This window comes from Tachypleus tridentatus, chromosome 11 (assembly GCF_004210375.1).
Source record: "Tachypleus tridentatus isolate NWPU-2018 chromosome 11, ASM421037v1, whole genome shotgun sequence".
Taxonomy (NCBI): domain Eukaryota; kingdom Metazoa; phylum Arthropoda; class Merostomata; order Xiphosura; family Limulidae; genus Tachypleus; species Tachypleus tridentatus.
This window is the reverse complement of record NC_134835.1, coordinates 34,330,348-34,350,916: the sequence shown is the minus strand read 5'-3', so window position 1 is coordinate 34,350,916 and position 20,569 is coordinate 34,330,348. Positions and strand designations below refer to the sequence as shown.

The 20,569-nt window shown below is 26.3% G+C and overlaps 1 protein-coding gene across 3 annotated transcripts in view; it reads left to right on the top strand.

Moving 5' to 3' along the window:
* LOC143231905 (potassium/sodium hyperpolarization-activated cyclic nucleotide-gated channel 2-like) overlaps positions 1 to 20,569 on the top strand; it is a 143,161-nt gene that overhangs the window by 32,675 nt on the left and 89,917 nt on the right. For 2 of the 3 annotated variants that reach the window (XM_076466715.1, XM_076466713.1), the window contains exon 1: positions 324 to 477. The exons of the other annotated variant lie outside the window; for it this stretch is intronic. The gene's annotated coding sequence lies outside the window, so the exon portion shown is untranslated. Of the gene's footprint in view, positions 1 to 323; positions 478 to 20,569 lie in introns of those variants that run through there. 3 annotated transcript variants of the gene reach the window in all.

Here is a 20,569-nt window from a genome sequence, read left to right as displayed (position 1 = left end):
GGTTAAAAATGACTAATGTAGAAGTTAAATAGGTAGAAAATTGCAAAATTAATAATAAAATGAAAAAAAATAGACTTTTGGGGAATCACTTTTGAAAACTATGGTTGTAGCTTATTTCAAACGTAATTTCTGAAGGTGACTTGTTTCTCAAAGTCTAATTAATTTAGAGTTTAGTCTTACTTATCAACGGATATATTAAAATTCAGTGTTGCAATTTAAACAATATACTAGTTTTTCTTCATATTCTTTCGCTATAATGATTTTTACAAAATGCCGACAGATGGCCGAAGTTTCTTGGCAATGAAAGGGAAGATAGCTGTGTTTGGAAGTGAAGTTTAACGTAACAGAGCGCATCTTTACGTGCGGAGGTTTGAAAAATGAGTGAGATTGGCTTGATCGCGTAAGGAAGGTTTATAGTAGATACATAGATGTGAGTCAACTAAAGTAAAAACTTACCACGTTTCGTTTGGAACACACGTGAGTGCTAGGTTTTAATATCTTAGGCTTAAAGCTTTGTGGATTGCTTTCCACTAAGATAACTATATGTTACACAGTGATTACGTTTATCATATATATATTATTTAAGTATAGTGTTTATTAAATTTTATATTTCCCATTAAGCACAAATGATTTAATAATATAGGCGTTCAAGTAGGACGTACCGAGTAGCGGATTAACAAAAAGCAAATAAATATGACAAGAAAACAAAAACATTTTAAAAAGAAACGTGCGTGTTTGGCTTGTGGACAAGAGCTTGTATTACTTTATGGCTGTAGGAAATCCTGTGAACATAACTAGAAAGTCAAGTATTCGGACATGTAACAGGTATTCTCAGCACAATAAGCTGATTGCCTAAACAGTCTTAAAATTCAACCAATGCTCATTTAACGTTCAACAGAAAATGATCTCACCGCTGGTTTAACGTCGTCGATATCAGAATAATAATTACAACGTCGTTAAGAAGAACGTGCCATCCAGCTACTTGTGTTAACAGTAACCATGTGGTAATTTTATTAACGAGATTTGGTTTGGTTGGAACGATAAGAGATAATAATGTAAAAAAAAGAATGTGACGTGCAGGGTTACAAGTTAGTGGTATTTAGTTGATGGTCACGTGAATAGCATTTGACTTATAACTGTCGTATTCTATACAGTAGAATCGTTACTAACGTACTGGTAACAAGAAATATGTTATGTGACAGAATGTTATTTACAAACTATTTTCCCCTCGGTGGACTCAGCAGGGAGCCCAATGTGGCTTTGCTATAAGAAAACACACACACACAAACCAACTATTTCCGTGTTGACGTAAAGACCGGTACACTGTATTTACGCAGTAACCAAACCCCTCTTCCGTAATAAAAAGCTCAGAAAATAATACAGAATATTCGTATCAGTGAGATACATCACTGTATATCGTGATATGTTGACAGTGACAATGTTTACATTTAATAATGATTAGTGATTTGAGTTATGCCTTAAAGTGAAACGGAAGTACTATAGTCTCAAAAATAAGTCCCCCCCCCCCACAGTGATAAAACAGTATGTCAGCGAACTGTGTAGCCTTGTACTTAACTTCAAACAAACAAAACAAACTCAAAAATAAAGTTGTTGTTTTTTATAGTAACTGTTCGACATTACACCCTTCTGTAGGTTTACTTATAGCTCTTAGGCCTAACTACTTAAATAACTATAATCTGAACTCGTAGCTTCTTGAAATTAGTACTCAAAATTGTTTACAAAAAATTAAGTAATAAAATAATCTCAACTAAAATGTGGATCCCCACCCCCGTCCTTCAGTGGGACGGCGGTAAGTGTGTGGATAAGCGACGTTAAAATTCGGGTTTCGATAACTTGATGATCAAAGAACAGGTAGCCCTTTATGTAGCTTTGCGTTTAACAAATCAAATTAAGACACACGTATATCTTAAGCTATTCTTCGCTGAAAATAAACATTTGTTTATATTTAGGCTTGTCTTATTAACGTAAATATTGTCGAATTTCTAAAGCTTTTTACTTACATATTCATAGTCATGGTTTTTAGTTACGGTTAGCAGTAATGAGATAACGAAGTTAGCTTTAACAATAAATTGTTCGATGTTAACAGAGTAATAAAAACACAGTGCGGCCATATAATAAAAATAGCAATAAATGTAATGACATAATAATTCATAGATGTACACTCAGTATCTTTACCACTCATTATATAATGGTGTTTAATTTATATCTTCTCTACCATACTGGTATTTACCTTATGCCTTTCTTACCATATTCATTATATAATGGTGTTTAATTTATATCTTCTCTACCATACTGGTATTTACCTTATGCCTTTCTTACCATATTCATTATATAATGGTGTTTTCTTTATGTCTTCATTACCATATTCATTATATAATACTGTTTTCTTTATGTCTTCATTACCATATTCATTATATAATGGTGTTTTCTTTATGTCTTTATTACCATATTTATTATACAATGATGTTTTCTTCATGTCTTCATTACCATATTCATTATATAATGGTGTTTTCTTTATGTCTTCATTACCATATTCATTATATAATGGTGTTTTCTTCATGTCTTCATTACCATATTCATTATATAATGGTGTTTTCTTCATGTCTTCATTACCATATTCATTATATGATGGTGTTTCCTTTATGTCTTCATTACCATATTCATTATGTAATGGTGTTTCCTTTATGTCTTCATTACCATATTCATTATGTAATGGTGTTTCCTTTATGTCTTCATTACCATATTTATTATATAATGGTGTTTCCTTTATGTCTTCATTACCACATTCATTATATAATGGTGTTTCCTTTGTCTTCATTACCATATTTATTATATGATGGTGTTTCCTTTATGTCTTCATTACCATATTCATTATATAATACTGTTTTCTTTATGTCTTCATTACCATATTCATTATATAATGGTGTTTCCTTTATGTCTTCATTACCACATTCATTATATAATGGTGTTTCCTTTGTCTTCATTACCATATTTATTATATGATGGTGTTTCCTTTATGTCTTCATTACCATATTCATTATATAATACTGTTTTCTTTATGTCTTCATTACCACATTCATTATATAATGGTATTTACCTTATGCCTTTCTTACCATATTCATTATATAATGGTGTTTTCTTTATGTCTTCATTACCATATTCATTATATAATACTGTTTTCTTTATGTCTTCATTACCATATTCATTATATAATGGTGTTTTCTTTATGTCTTTATTACCATATTTATTATACAATGATGTTTTCTTCATGTCTTCAGTACCATATTCATTATGTAATGGTGTTTCCTTTATGTCTTCATTACCATATTCATTATGTAATGGTGTTTCCTTTATGTCTTCATTACCATATTTATTATATAATGGTGTTTCCTTTATGTCTTCATTACCACATTCATTATATAATGGTGTTTCCTTTATGTCTTCATTACCATATTTATTATATGATGGTGTTTCCTTTATGTCTTCATTACCATATTCATTATATAATACTGTTTTCTTTATGTCTTCATTACCATATTCATTATATAATGGTGTTTTCTTCATGTCTTCATTACCATATTCATTATATAATGGTGTTTTCTTCATGTCTTCATTACCATATTCATTATATAATACTGTTTTCTTCATGTCTTCATTACCATATTCATTATATAATGGTGTTTCCTTTATGTCTTCATTACCACATTCATTATATAATGGTGTTTCCTTTGTCTTCATTACCATATTCATTATATAATACTGTTTTCTTTATGTCTTTATTACCATATTCATTATATAATACTGTTTTCTTTATGTCTTCAGTACCATATTCATTATGTAATGGTGTTTCCTTTATGTCTTCATTACCATATTCATTATATAATGGTGTTTCCTTTATGTCTTCATTACCATATTCATTATATAATGGTGTTTCCTTTATGTCTTCATTACCACATTCATTATATAATGGTGTTTCCTTTGTCTTCATTACCATATTTATTATATGATGGTGTTTCCTTTATGTCTTCATTACCATATTCATTATATAATACTGTTTTCTTTATGTCTTCATTACCATATTCATTATATAATGGTGTTTTCTTCATGTCTTCATTACCATATTCATTATATAATACTGTTTTCTTCATGTCTTCATTACCATATTCATTATATAATACTGTTTTCTTTATATCTTTATTACCATATTCATCATATAATACTGTTTTCTTTATGTCTTCATTACCATATTCATTATATAATGGTGTTTCCTTTATGTCTTTATTACCACATTTATTATACAATGGTGTTTTCTTCATGTCTTCATTACCATATTCATTATATAATGGTGTTTCCTTTATGTCTTCATTACCATATTCATTATATAATACTGTTTTCTTTATGTCTTCATTACCATATTCATTATATAATGGTGTTTTCTTCATGTCTTTATTACCATATTCATTATATAATGGTGTTTTCTTCATGTGTTCATTACCATATTCATTATATAATGATGTTTTCTTCATGTCTTTATTACCATATTCATTATATAATGGTGTTTTCTTTATGTCTTTATTACCATATTCATTATATAATTGTGTTTTCTTCATGTCTTCATTATCATATTCATTATATAATACTGTTTTCTTTATGTCTTCATTACCATATTCATTATATAATGGTGTTTTCTTTGTCTTCATTACCATATTCATTATATAATGTCTTCATGTCTTCATTATCATATTCATTATATAATACTGTTTTCTTTATGTCTTCATTACCATATTTATTATGTAATGGTGTTTCCTTTATGTCTTCATTACCATATTCATTATGTAATGGTGTTTCCTTTATGTCTTCATTACCATATTCATTATATAATGGTGTTTCCTTTATGTCTTCATTACCACATTCATTATATAATGGTGTTTCCTTTGTCTTCATTACCATATTTATTATATGATGGTGTTTCCTTTATGTCTTCATTACCATATTCATTATATAATACTGTTTTCTTTATGTCTTCATTACCATATTCATTATATAATGGTGTTTTCTTCATGTCTTCATTACTATATTCATTATATAATGGTGTTTCCTTTATGTCTTCATTACCACATTCATTATATAATGGTGTTTCCTTTGTCTTCATTACCATATTTATTATATGATGGTGTTTCCTTTATGTCTTCATTACCATATTCATTATATAATACTGTTTTCTTTATGTCTTCATTACCATATTCATTATATAATACTGTTTTCTTCATGTCTTCATTACCATATTAATTATATAATGGTGTTTTCTTCATGTCTTCATTACCATATTCATTATATAATACTGTTTTCTTCATGTCTTCATTACCATATTCATTATATAATACTGTTTTCTTTATATCTTTATTACCATATTCATCATATAATACTGTTTCCTTTATGTCTTCATTATTATATTCATTATATAATACTGTTTTCTTTGTCTTCATTACCATATTCATTATATAATACTGTTTTCTTTATGTCTTTATTACCATATTCATTATATAATACTGTTTTCTTTATGTCTTCATTACCATATTCATTATATAATGGTGTTTCCTTTATGTCTTCATTACCATATTCATTATATAATACTGTTTTCTTTATGTCTTCATTACCATATTCATTATATAATGGTGTTTCCTTTATGTCTTCATTACCATATTCATTATATAATGGTGTTTCCTTTGTCTTCATTACCATATTCATTATATGATGGTGTTTCCTTTATGTCTTCATTACCATATTCATTATATAATACTGTTTTCTTTATGTCTTCATTACCATATTCATTATATAATACTGTTTTCTTTATGTCTTCATTACCATATTCATTATATAATACTGTTTTCTTTATGTCTTCATTACCATATTCATTATATAATGGTGTTTTCTTCATGTCTTCATTACCATATTCATTATATAATGGTGTTTTCTTCATGTCTTCATTACCATATTTATTATACAATGGTGTTTTCTTCATGTCTTCATTACCATATTCATTATATAATGGTGTTTCCTTTATGTCTTCATTACCATATTCATTATATAATACTGTTTTCTTTATGTCTTCATTACCATATTCATTATATAATAATTAGTTGTTTTCTTCATGTCTTCATTACCATATTCATTATATAATGGTGTTTCCTTTATGTCTTCATTACCATGTTCATTATATAATGGTGTTTTCTTCATGTTTTCATTACTATATTCATTATATAATGGTGTTTTCTTCATGTCTTCATTACCATATTCATTATATAATGGTGTTTTCTTCATGTCTTCATTACCATATTCATTATATAATGGTGTTTTCTTCATGTCTTTATTACCATATTCATTATATAATGGTGTTTTCTTCATGTGTTCATTACCATATTCATTATATAATGATGTTTTCTTCATGTCTTTATTACCATATTCATTATATAATGGTGTTTTCTTTATGTCTTTATTACCATATTCATTATATAATGGTGTTTTCTTCATGTCTTCATTATCATATTCATTATATAATACTGTTTTCTTTATGTCTTCATTACCATATTCATTATATAATGGTGTTTTCTTTGTCTTCATTACCATATTCATTATATAATGGTGTTTTCTTCATGTCTTCATTATCATATTCATTATATAATACTGTTTTCTTTATGTCTTCATTACCATATTCATTATATAATGGTGTTTTCTTCATGTCTTCATTACCATATTCATTATATAATGGTGTTTTCTTCATGTCTTCATTACCATATTCATTATATAATACTGTTTTCTTCATGTCTTCATTACCATATTCATTACATAATACTGTTTTCTTTATATCTTTATTACCATATTCATCATATAATACTGTTTCCTTTATGTCTTCATTATTATATTCATTATATAATACTGTTTCCTTTATGTCTTCATTATTATATTCATTATATAATACTGTTTTCTTTGTCTTCATTACCATATTCATTATATAATACTGTTTTCTTTATGTCTTTATTACCATATTCATTATATAATGGTGTTTTCTTCATGTGTTCATTACCATATTCATTATATAATGATGTTTTCTTTATGTCTTCATTACCATATTTATTATGTAATGGTGTTTCCTTTATGTCTTCATTACCATATTCATTATGTAATGGTGTTTCCTTTATGTCTTCATTACCATATTCATTATATAATGGTGTTTCCTTTATGTCTTCATTACCACATTCATTATATAATGGTGTTTCCTTTGTCTTCATTACCATATTTATTATATGATGGTGTTTCCTTTATGTCTTCATTACCATATTCATTATATAATACTGTTTTCTTTATGTCTTCATTACCATATTCATTATATAATGGTGTTTTCTTCATGTCTTCATTACCATATTCATTATATAATGGTGTTTTCTTCATGTCTTCATTATCATATTCATTATATAATACTGTTTTCTTCATGTCTTCATTACCATATTCATTATATAATACTGTTTTCTTTATATCTTTATTACCATATTCATCATATAATACTGTTTCCTTTATGTCTTCATTATTATATTCATTATATAATACTGTTTTCTTTGTCTTCATTACCATATTCATTATATAATACTGTTTTCTTTATGTCTTTATTACCATATTCATTATATAATACTTTTTTATTGATGTCTTCATTACCTTATTCATTATATAATGGTGTTTCCTTTATGTCTTTATTACCACATTTATTATACAATTGGTGTTTTCTTTATGTCTTCATTACCATATTCATTATATAATGGTGTTTTCTTCATGTCTTCATTACCATATTCATTATATAATGGTGTTTTCTTCATGTCTTCATTACCATATTCATTATATAATACTGTTTTCTTCATGTCTTCATTACCATATTCATTATATAATACTGTTTTCTTTATATCTTTATTACCATATTCATCATATAATACTGTTTCCTTTATGTCTTCATTATTATATTCATTATATAATACTGTTTTCTTTGTCTTCATTACCATATTCATTATATAATACTGTTTTCTTTATGTCTTTATTACCATATTCATTATATAATACTGTTTTCTTTATGTCTTCAGTACCATATTCATTATGTAATGGTGTTTCCTTTATGTCTTCATTACCATATTCATTATGTAATGGTGTTTCCTTTATGTCTTCATTACCATATTCATTATATAATGGTGTTTCCTTTATGTCTTCATTACCACATTCATTATATAATGGTGTTTCCTTTGTCTTCATTACCATATTTATTATATGATGGTGTTTCCTTTATGTCTTCATTACCATATTCATTATATAATACTGTTTTCTTTATGTCTTCATTACCATATTCATTATATAATGGTGTTTTCTTCATGTCTTCATTACCATATTCATTATATAATACTGTTTTCTTCATGTCTTCATTACCATATTCATTATATAATACTGTTTTCTTTATATCTTTATTACCATATTCATCATATAATACTGTTTTCTTTATGTCTTCATTACCATATTCATTATATAATGGTGTTTCCTTTATGTCTTTATTACCACATTTATTATACAATGGTGTTTTCTTCATGTCTTCATTACCATATTCATTATATAATGGTGTTTCCTTTATGTCTTCATTACCATATTCATTATATAATACTGTTTTCTTTATGTCTTCATTACCATATTCATTATATAATGGTGTTTTCTTCATGTCTTTATTACCATATTCATTATATAATGGTGTTTTCTTCATGTGTTCATTACCATATTCATTATATAATGATGTTTTCTTCATGTCTTTATTACCATATTCATTATATAATGGTGTTTTCTTTATGTCTTTATTACCATATTCATTATATAATTGTGTTTTCTTCATGTCTTCATTATCATATTCATTATATAATACTGTTTTCTTTATGTCTTCATTACCATATTCATTATATAATGGTGTTTTCTTTGTCTTCATTACCATATTCATTATATAATGGTGTTTTCTTCATGTCTTCATTATCATATTCATTATATAATACTGTTTTCTTTATGTCTTCATTACCATATTTATTATGTAATGGTGTTTCCTTTATGTCTTCATTACCATATTCATTATGTAATGGTGTTTCCTTTATGTCTTCATTACCATATTCATTATATAATGGTGTTTCCTTTATGTCTTCATTACCATATTCATTATATAATGGTGTTTCCTTTGTCTTCATTACCATATTTATTATATGATGGTGTTTCCTTTATGTCTTCATTACCATATTCATTATATAATACTGTTTTCTTTATGTCTTCATTACCATATTCATTATATAATGGTGTTTTCTTCATGTCTTCATTACTATATTCATTATATAATGGTGTTTCCTTTATGTCTTCATTACCATATTATATAATGGTTTTTTCCTTTGTCTTCATTACCATATTTATTATATGATGGTGTTTCCTTTATGTCTTCATTACCATATTCATTATATAATACTGTTTTCTTTATGTCTTCATTACCATATTCATTATATAATACTGTTTTCTTCATGTCTTCATTACCATATTAATTATATAATGGTGTTTTCTTCATGTCTTCATTACCATATTCATTATATAATACTGTTTTCTTCATGTCTTCATTACCATATTCATTATATAATACTGTTTTCTTTATATCTTTATTACCATATTCATCATATAATACTGTTTCCTTTATGTCTTCATTATTATATTCATTATATAATACTGTTTTCTTTGTCTTCATTACCATATTCATTATATAATACTGTTTTCTTTATGTCTTTATTACCATATTCATTATATAATACTGTTTTCTTTATGTCTTCATTACCATATTCATTATATAATGGTGTTTCCTTTATGTCTTTATTACCCTATTTATTATACAATGGTGTTTTCTTCATGTCTTCATTACCATATTCATTATATAATGGTGTTTCCTTTATGTCTTCATTACCATATTCATTATATAATACTGTTTTCTTTATGTCTTCATTACCATATTCATTATATAATGGTGTTTCCTTTATGTCTTCATTACCATATTCATTATATAATGGTGTTTCCTTTGTCTTCATTACCATATTCATTATATGATGGTGTTTCCTTTATGTCTTCATTACCATATTCATTATATAATACTGTTTTCTTTATGTCTTCATTACCATATTCATTATATTATACTGTTTTCTTTATGTCTTCATTACCATATTCATTATATAATACTGTTTTCTTTATGTCTTCATTACCATATTCATTATATAATACTGTTTTCTTTATGTCTTCATTACCATATTCATTATATAATGGTGTTTTCTTCATGTCTTCATTACCATATTCATTATATAATGGTGTTTTCTTCATGTCTTCATTACTATATTCATTATATAATGGTGTTTCCTTTATGTCTTCATTACCATGTTCATTATATAATGGTGTTTTCTTCATGTTTTCATTACTATATTCATTATATAATGGTGTTTTCTTCATGTCTTCATTACCATATTCATTATATAATGGTGTTTTCTTCATGTCTTCATTACCATATTCATTATATAATGGTGTTTTCTTCATGTCTTCATTACTATATTCATTATATAATGGTGTTTTCTTCATGTCTTTATTACCATATTCATTATATAATGGTGTTTTCTTCATGTCTTTATTACCATATTCATTATATAATGGTGTTTTCTTCATGTGTTCATTACCATATTCATTATATAATGATGTTTTCTTCATGTCTTTATTACCATATTCATTATATAATGGTGTTTTCTTTATGTCTTTATTACCATATTCATTATATAATGGTGTTTTCTTCATGTCTTCATTATCATATTCATTATATAATACTGTTTTCTTTATGTCTTCATTACCATATTCATTATATAATGGTGTTTTCTTTGTTTTCATTACCATATTCATTATATAATGGTGTTTTCTTCATGTCTTCATTATCATATTCATTATATAATACTGTTTTCTTTATGTTTTCATTACCATATTCATTATATAATGGTGTTTTCTTCATGTCTTCATTACCATATTCATTATATAATGGTGTTTTCTTCATGTCTTCATTACCATATTCATTATATAATACTGTTTTCTTTATATCTTTATTACCATATTCATCATATAATACTGTTTCCTTTATGTCTTCATTATTATATTCATTATATAATACTGTTTTCTTTGTCTTCATTACCATATTCATTATATAATACTGTTTTCTTTATGTCTTTATTACCATATTCATTATATAATGGTGTTTTCTTCATGTGTTCATTACCATATTCATTATATAATGATGTTTTCTTTATGTCTTCATTACCATATTTATTATGTAATGGTGTTTCCTTTATGTCTTCATTACCATATTCATTATGTAATGGTGTTTCCTTTATGTCTTCATTACCATATTCATTATATAATGGTGTTTCCTTTATGTCTTCATTACCATATTCATTATATAATGGTGTTTTCCTTTTGTCTTCATTACCATATTTATTATATGATGGTGTTTCCTTTATGTCTTCATTACCATATTCATTATATAATACTGTTTTCTTTATGTCTTCATTACTATATTCATTATATAATGGTGTTTTCTTCATGTCTTCATTACCATATTCATTATATAATGGTGTTTTCTTCATGTCTTCATTATCATATTCATTATATAATACTGTTTTCTTCATGTCTTCATTACCATATTCATTATATAATACTGTTTTCTTTATATCTTTATAACCATATTCATCATATAATACTGTTTCCTTTATGTCTTCATTATTATATTCATTATATAATACTGTTTTCTTTGTCTTCATTACCATATTCATTATATAATACTGTTTTCTTTATGTCTTTATTACCATATTCATTATATAATACTTTTTTATTGATGTCTTCATTACCTTATTCATTATATAATGGTGTTTCCTTTATGTCTTTATTACCACATTTATTATACAATGGTGTTTTCTTCATGTCTTCATTACCATATTCATTATATAATGGTGTTTCCTTTATGTCTTGATTACCATCTTCATTATATAATACTGTTTTCTTTATGTCTTCATTACCATATTCATTATATAATACTGTTTTCTTTATGTCTTCATTACCATATTCATTATATAATACTGTTTTCTTTATGTCTTCATTACCATATTCATTATATAATGGTGTTTTCTTCATGTCTTCATTGCTATATTCATTATATAATGGTGTTTCCTTTATGTCTTCATTACCATTTTCATTATATAATGGTGTTTTCTTCATGTTTTCATTACTATATTCATTATATAATGGTGTTTTCTTCATGTCTTCATTACCATATTCATTATATAATGGTGTTTTCTTCATGTCTTCATTACCATATTCATTATATAATGGTGTTTCCTTTATGTCTTTATTACCACATTTATTATACAATGATGTTTTCTTCATGTCTTCATTACCATATTCATTATATAATGGTGTTTCCTTTATGTCTTCATTACCATATTCATTATATAATACTGTTTTCTTTATGTCTTCATTACCTTATTCATTATATAATGGTGTTTCCTTTATGTCTTTATTACCACATTTATTATACAATGGTGTTTTCTTCATGTCTTCATTACCATATTCATTATATAATGGTGTTTCCTTTATGTCTTCATTACCATATTCATTATATAATGGTGTTTCTTTTATGTCTTCATTACCACATTCATTATATAATGGTGTTTCCTTTGTCTTCATTACCATATTTATTATATGATGGTGTTTCCTTTATGTCTTCATTACCATATTCATTATATAATACTGTTTTCTTTATGTCTTCATTACCATATTCATTATATAATACTGTTTTCGTCATGTCTTCATTACCATATTCATTATATAATGGTGTTTTCTTCATGTCTTCATTACCATATTCATTATATAATACTGTTTTCTTTATGTCTTCATTACCATATTCATTATATAATACTGTTTTCTTTATGTCTTCATTACCATATTCATTATATAATACTGTTTTCTTTATATCTTTATTACCATATTCATCATATAATACTGTTTCCTTTATGTCTTCATTATTATATTCATTATATAATACTGTTTTCTTTGTCTTCATTACCATATTCATTATATAATACTGTTTTCTTATTTATGTCTTTATTACCATATTCATTATATAATACTTTTTTATTTATGTCTTCATTACCTTATTCATTATATAATGGTGTTTCCTTTATGTCTTTATTACCACATTTATTATACAATGGTGTTTTCTTCATGTCTTCATTACCATATTCATTATATAATGGTGTTTCCTTTATGTCTTCATTACCATATTCATTATATAATACTGTTTTCTTTATGTCTTCATTACCATATTCATTATATAATGGTGTTTCCTTTATGTCTTCATTACCATATTCATTATATAATGGTGTTTCCTTTGTCTTCATTACCATATTCATTATATGATGGTGTTTTCTTTATGTCTTGATTACCATATTCATTATATAATACTGTTTTCTTTATGTCTTCATTACCATATTCATTATATAATACTGTTTTCTTTATGTCTTCATTACCATATTCATTATGTAATGGTGTTTCCTTTATGTCTTCATTACCATATTCATTATGTAATGCTGTTTCCTTTATGTCTTCATTACCATATTCATTATGTAATGCTGTTTCCTTTATGTCTTCATTACCATATTCATTATATAATGGTGTTTCCTTTATGTCTTCATTACCACATTCATTATATAATGGTGTTTCCTTTGTCTTCATTACCATATTTATTATATGATGGTGTTTCCTTTATGTCTTCATTACCATATTCATTATATAATACTGTTTTCTTTATGTCTTCATTACCATATTCATTATATAATGGTGTTTTCTTCATGTCTTCATTACTATATTCATTATATAATGGTGTTTCCTTTATGTCTTCATTACCATTTTCATTATATAATGGTGTTTTCTTCATGTTTTCATTACTATATTCATTATATAATGGTGTTTTCTTCATGTCTTCATTACCATATTCATTATATAATGGTGTTTTCTTCATGTCTTCATTACCATATTCATTATATAATGGTGTTTCCTTTATGTCTTTATTACCACATTTATTATACAATGATGTTTTCTTCATGTCTTCATTACCATATTCATTATATAATGGTGTTTCCTTTATGTCTTCATTACCATATTCATTATATAATACTGTTTTCTTTATGTCTTCATTACCTTATTCATTATATAATGGTGTTTCCTTTATGTCTTTATTACCACATTTATTATACAATGGTGTTTTCTTCATGTCTTCATTACCATATTCATTATATAATGGTGTTTCCTTTATGTCTTCATTACCATATTCATTATATAATGGTGTTTTCTTTATGTCTTCATTACCATATTCATTATATAATGGTGTTTCCTTTATGTCTTCATTACCATATTCATTATATAATGGTGTTTCCTTTGTCTTCATTACCATATTCATTATATGATGGTGTTTCCTTTATGTCTTGATTACCATATTCATTATATAATACTGTTTTCTTTATGTCTTCATTACCATATTCATTATATAATACTGTTTTCTTTATGTCTTCATTACCATATTCATTATATAATACTGTTTTCTTTATGTCTTCATTACCATATTCATTATATAATACTGTTTTCTTTATGTCTTCAGTACCATATTCATTATGTAATGGTGTTTCCTTTATGTCTTCATTACCATATTCATTATGTAATGGTGTTTCCTTTATGTCTTCATTACCATATTCATTATATAATGGTGTTTCTTTTATGTCTTCATTACCACATTCATTATATAATGGTGTTTCCTTTGTCTTCATTACCATATTTATTATATGATGGTGTTTCCTTTATGTCTTCATTACCATATTCATTATATAATACTGTTTTCTTTATGTCTTCATTACCATATTCATTATATAATACTGTTTTCGTCATGTCTTCATTACCATATTCATTATATAATGGTGTTTTCTTCATGTCTTGATTACCATATTCATTATATAATACTGTTTTCTTTATGTCTTCATTACCATATTCATTATATAATACTGTTTTCTTTATGTCTTCATTACCATATTCATTATATAATACTGTTTTCTTTATATCTTTATTACCATATTCATCATATAATACTGTTTCCTTTATGTCTTCATTATTATATTCATTATATAATACTGTTTTCTTTGTCTTCATTACCATATTCATTATATAATACTGTTTTCTTTATGTCTTTATTACCATATTCATTATATAATACTTTTTTATTTATGTCTTCATTACCTTATTCATTATATAATGGTGTTTCCTTTATGTCTTTATTACCACATTTATTATACAATGGTGTTTTCTTCATGTCTTCATTACCATATTCATTATATAATGGTGTTTCCTTTATGTCTTCATTACCATATTCATTATATAATACTGTTTTCTTTATGTCTTCATTACCATATTCATTATATAATGGTGTTTCCTTTATGTCTTCATTACCATATTCATTATATAATGGTGTTTCCTTTGTCTTCATTACCATATTCATTATATGATGGTGTTTTCTTTATGTCTTGATTACCATATTCATTATATAATACTGTTTTCTTTATGTCTTCATTACCATATTCATTATATAATACTGTTTTCTTTATGTCTTCATTACCATATTCATTATATAATACTGTTTTCTTTATGTCTTCATTACCATATTCATTATGTAATGCTGTTTCCTTTATGTCTTCATTACCATATTCATTATGTAATGCTGTTTCCTTTATGTCTTCATTACCATATTCATTATATAATGGTGTTTCCTTTATGTCTTCATTACCACATTCATTATATAATGGTGTTTCCTTTGTCTTCATTACCATATTTATTATATGATGGTGTTTCCTTTATGTCTTCATTACCATATTCATTATATAATACTGTTTTCTTTATGTCTTCATTACCATATTCATTATATAATACTGTTTTCTTCATGTCTTCATTACCATATTCATTATATGATGGTGTTTCCTTTATGTCTTGATTACCATATTCATTATATAATACTGTTTTCTTTATGTCTTCATTACCATATTCATTATATAATACTGTTTTCTTTATGTCTTCATTACCATATTCATTATATAATACTGTTTTCTTTATGTCTTCATTACCATATTCATTATATAATACTGTTTTCTTTATGTCTTCAGTACCATATTCATTATGTAATGGTGTTTCCTTTATGTCTTCATTACCATATTCATTATGTAATGGTGTTTCCTTTATGTCTTCATTACCACATTCATTATATAATGGTGTTTCCTTTGTCTTCATTACCATATTTATTATATGATGGTGTTTCCTTTATGTCTTCATTACCATATTCATTATATAATACTGTTTTCTTTATGTCTTCATTACCATATTCATTATATAATACTGTTTTCTTCATGTCTTCATTACCATATTCATTATATAATGGTGTTTTCTTCATGTCTTCATTACCATATTCATTATATAATGGTGTTTTCTTCATGTCTTCATTACCATATTCATTATATAATACTGTTTTCTTCATGTCTTCATTACCATATTCATTATATAATGGTGTTTCCTTTATGTCTTCATTACCACATTCATTATATAATGGTGTTTCCTTTGTCTTCATTACCATATTTATTATATGATGGTGTTTCCTTTATGTCTTCATTACCATATTCATTATATAATGGTGTTTTCTTCATGTCTTCATTACTATATTCATTATATAATGGTGTTTTCTTCATGTCTTCATTACCATATTCATTATATAATGGTGTTTTCTTCATGTCTTCATTACTATATTCATTATATAATGGTGTTTCCTTTATGTCTTCATTACCATGTTCATTATATAATGGTGTTTTCTTCATGTTTTTCATTACTACCATATTCATTATATAATGGTGTTTTCTTCATGTCTTCATTACCATATTCATTATATAATGGTGTTTTCTTCATGTCTTCATTACCATATTCATTATATAATGGTGTTTTCTTCATGTCTTCATTACCATATTCATTATATAATGGTGTTTTCTTCATGTCTTTATTACCATATTCATTATATAATGGTGTTTTCTTCATGTGTTCATTACCATATTCATTATATAATGGTGTTTTCTTCATGTCTTTATTACCATATTCATTATATAATACTGTTTTCTTTATGTCTTCATTACCATATTCATTATATAATACTGTTTTCTTTATGTCTTCATTACCATATTCATTATATAATGGTGTTTTCTTCATGTCTTCATTACTATATTCATTATATAATGGTGTTTTCTTCATGTCTTCATTACCATATTCATTATATAATGGTGTTTTCTTCATGTCTTCATTACCATATTCATTATATAATGGTGTTTTCTTCATGTCTTCATTACTATATTCATTATATAATGGTGTTTTCTTCATTTATTTATTACCATATTCATTATATAATGGTGTTTTCTTCATGTCTTTATTACCATATTCATTATATAATGGTGTTTTCTTCATGTCTTCATTACCATATTCATTATATAATGATGTTTTCTTCATGTCTTTATTACCATATTCATTATATAATGGTGTTTTCTTCATGTGTTCATTACCATATTCATTATATAATGATGTTTTCTTCATGTCTTTATTACCATATTCATTATATAATGGTGTTTTCTTCATGTCTTCATTATCATATTCATTATATAATACTGTTTTCTTTATGTCTTCATTACCATATTCATTATATAATGGTGTTTTCTTTATGTCTTCATTACCATATTCATTATATAATACTGTTTTCTTTATGTCTTCATTACCATATTCATTATATAATGGTGTTTCCTTTATGTCTTCATTACTATATTCATTATATAATGGTGTTTTCTTCATGTCTTCATTACTATATTCATTATATAATGGTGTTTTCTTCATGTCTTCATTACTATATTCATTATATAATGGTGTTTTTTTTACATCATCCTTACAAAACGAAGTTCACTCTACATCGTGGGTACATTATATTTTATTGGGTCCATACCTACCCTAAACGCAACAAGATATTTTTATTTTTATTTTAATAACTGTTATAATAAACAATATAAAGTTTTAAAATGTGAATAATACAATTGATTATAAACCTTTGTCTTCCTCACGCCTAGTGTTTCTTATAAGAAACAAAGTTTAGACACTGCTTTTATGTTTTTTGTAAATACATGTAGTAAGTTTAGAGTTTACTTAAACAATTGATTACAATGTTTCCATTTCTATTTAAGTATACGCTATCTTACATTTAATTTCAAAACTTTAGTTATCAGGAACCATATTTGCTTTAGATTCGTAAATATATAACTCTGCAAAAAACCTTTTGAGTTGTTTTGAATATAGCTTAAAGTTGCGGGAGGGCTATGTGCGTTACCGTCGTAATTTAGCACTAATAGGCTAGAAGGAAGACAGTTAGTGAACATCACTCATCGCCAACTCTTGGGCTATTGTTTTACCAATGAATAGTGTGATTAACGGTCACATTATAACGTCCCCGCGTTGTACAGGGTGAGCATGTTTAGTGACTGAGATTAGAACAGATTACGAGTCAAGAGCCCTGACCATCAGGCCATGCCAGGTCTCATAAAAGTTGCTTACCAGTAAATATCCCACTGCCGATCTCGTGAACTAATGATATATATATATATATAAAACTTTTCATTTATAATTTTAATAAGTCTTAAATATGAAAATATGGGATTTATTTATAACGTTGTACCAAGTACATGTTGGCTGATAAATTGTGGAAACTGGACAAGATCTGAAAGATAAAAGAAAATGGCTCTTCTGTCTGTTTCTTATGCTCTTTTTAATTATTAAAATGGTTTATTGATAAAATCACATTCTATTAATAACTGTGGAATCAAATCAAAATAAAGATTATTATTTTTATACAGAGTTAGAAGCTACTGGTTTTAGAAACTACAGTAGTGCGCATGCGTGCCTTTTGTTTTGCTCGAAGATAATTAGTTGTTTTCTGCGTGAAATATTGTTTTCATTTCAAACGTCTAGCAGTGGTTTCGGTGAAAGATTTCTATTCTACAGTATATATTAACGTGAGTGAGATATGGCATAAATCTTAATAATGTAACCTTTCACGACATAAGTTCACGTGATTAGACGTAACAAAATCACGATAAAATATAACGAGACTGATACCATTTGGAGTGAGAAGCAGTAATTTTATTAATATAGATAATTAGTTTTACCGTTTATAGTTAGACTTATTAATAAGTTATGGATAGATGTCGCTTAGAAACCAAAGGTGTGAATAGAAGGGATTAATTAATAAGCCAATTGAGGTTATAATATAAATATCGTAACCTCAGTAATTGTGCTTAGATTTATATTGCATGTAGTCACAGGTTGGAGTTATAATAAGCTGAATAAAATTTAAATTTACTCGAGATTTAATTAATTAATTAATGTAAATCACTCACCAAAGGTTTCATTTGGTCGCAGTATGTGACAATGCGATATTAAGTCACAGAGAGAGTGATAACAATTGAAATCACATCATCATTTTTACTGGTCGGTTAGGATCTTCCTAACTCGGTCAGCTGTGCCAGTCTTAACTCAAAACAAATCGGTCCCGTAAGGCCTTAAACATACTGCAGTTTTATACTTGTATTTTTTTTTCTGATAAGATATTATATGAAGTAAAAACAGTGAGAAAGTGAAAAGCTTTGAAGGAATGACCACGTGTGAAAAATAATTAGTGTTTCAGTGGTTTCCATTTTCCGAAGTTCACGTGGATGAATCAAAAGATATGCTTTACCCTAGTTGTTTTTAACCTAATCAATTTGTTCTTACAGCTCTTTGCTCTGATGTAGGTAATACTTTAGGGATAGGTTAGATTAATATTCTATATTTTTGATTCAGGGTGGAAAACCAAATTACAGCCGAAAATGCCCCTTTATTTGTGCCCTAGAAAACTCTTTTCCAAATGGGGATAATTGGGGTTCTACGGAACTTTCTTACCATTCCGAATTTAAGTATGGCTTAATATAGCCTAGTAGCAGAGGGCGCTCGAGTCGCTGTTTGTGGATCGCGGGTTTAAAATTCACCACCGAACAACATGCTCACTGTTTCAGCCGTTGGAGCGTTATGGATAGAGTAGTCCAAGAATTGGGAGAGGACTAACTGTTTTCCATCAGCCTATCACTTTACACTTTAAAATTAGGAACAGCTAATGCTAGTAGGTTCCTCGAGCAGGTATGAAAGACATTTTATCATATAAAGAAATGAACACTCCGGTTTTAAGAATACGGAACTTTTGCTTGGATGCTTTTATTAATGATGGTGACTGTACTCTGTGCAAATAAGTGAAGCTTAAAGATATAAGGCCACACCTACCATG